Below are 1,780 nucleotides of genomic sequence, written 5' to 3'. Positions count from 1 at the left end.
CAAATATATTTTCCTAGCTTGATATTTTGCGATCCAGAGTTTTGATTTTTAAGCAGTCAAGTTTGTCAAGTTGTTCTTTATGGTGCCTAGATTTAAACCATGTTTAAAAGAATTTTTCCACTTCCAGATCATAAGTACATTACAGATAAACTCAACTGTATTTTCATCTGCAACTATCATTTTGAATAGTTTCAAGCAAGCTGGTGATATATTTTGATTTGTATTTTAGTTTTAATATTTAATTAATTAATTAATTAATTTTTAAAGTTTATTTACTTTGAGAGTGAGAGAGAGAGAGAGAGAGAGAGAGAGAGAGAGAGAATCCCAAGCACTGACAGTGCAGAGCCTGATATGGGGCTTGAACTCATGAACTGTGAGATCATGACCTGAGCTGAAATCAAGAGTTGGACACTCAACCAACTGGCCCACCCAGGCGCCCCTTGATTTGTATCTTAAAAGCTCATTTTTGGTGCTGTGTGATGTGTGGACTGGAGGAGAGCAGGGGTGGGTATGGAGAGATGAGCTGGGTGGCCGATGGGTGGAAGGAGATTGTGAAGGCTGGCTTAATGGGGTAGTGGGAGAGCTCTAGGGAAGAGGAACAGCAAGATAATTTTGGACATCATGTTGATAGGACTTAATTATGTACTGGATATGTGCGCTGCTGGATAAGGAAGAATCTGGACCAGCTTCTAGGGTTTTTGACTTCTGAAGTTGGGTGGATGTCATATTACTCACTGAAATGACGATGGTTGGTGTTGGCATAAGGGGTGTTTTGGGAGACAAAAGTCTCATTCTAGTTTCGGCATGTAAAGTTTGACATCTCTGAGCGACGTCTGGCTAGCTGTAGCTTTTCACTGTTAGGTGGGTAACTGAACCATTGGGAGCTGAGAGGTAAGGTGTTTTTCACATGGTGTTTCAGTTACTGAGATTCAGCAGGGATGAATCAGAGAAGCTCTGACTCAGGTCAGGATAAAGGACAAAGAGCCAACAAAGGAGTCTGGGAAGGGATGGCTGGAAAGAGAGGGGGAAATCGTGGAAGGAATGATATTGCTGAAGCCAAGAGAGGGGTTCTGTGAGGTAGGGAGAAGTCAAGTCTACAAACTGCTAGTGAGAGCGGGCACACAAGGACTGGATTTGGCCCACGGGCATCACTGGCCATCTTCAGGGAAACTCCCAGCAGGATTTGGGGCAGAAGCTTGATTGGATGGATTAAATTGGATGGTGAGTATATACTGATTGTATGTCCATCGTCCAGCCTTCCCCGTGTCATCACAGCACTCCTTGCTCTTCATGTATAGGAATAACCTTCTGATGAGGACCATCCATGTCAAGTCTTTATTAGGGCCCTGGTTCCCTGTTGTGTTCTTATTCTTGTTCTCAGATTATCGTAACTACCTGTGCATCTCCTATTACACACTTGCTTCTCCTGCCTCTTCAACTCCTCAATTCCTTCCACTGCACCCTCTGGAAATCACAATGTGTTGTTTCCACAAGTCTCTGTATCTTAGTCATTTCTCTGAACACCCCTCTTTGCTTGCTGCTCTCACTGACATCTGGCCTCTCCAAGGGTCCTGCTTTCCTGACAGCGATCCCCAGTGGTAGTTGCTTTTGCTCTCATTGCCTTAACAACCTGGAGATGGGAAGGAGCCCTGTTTGCCCTCCACTTTTGTCTGCAGACCATGCTCACTCTTCCCCTTCTACAGAAGTCCATCTTGGAGTCTCACAGCATTGAATTATTTTACCCACCACCACTCACGGTTCCTTTGCTCTTCCTTCTCCT

The sequence above is a fragment of the Felis catus genome, chromosome D1 (assembly GCF_018350175.1).
Source record: "Felis catus isolate Fca126 chromosome D1, F.catus_Fca126_mat1.0, whole genome shotgun sequence".
Taxonomy (NCBI): Eukaryota; Metazoa; Chordata; class Mammalia; order Carnivora; family Felidae; genus Felis; species Felis catus.
The sequence above is the reverse complement of the archived record's forward strand: the minus strand, read 5'-3'. Positions refer to the sequence as shown.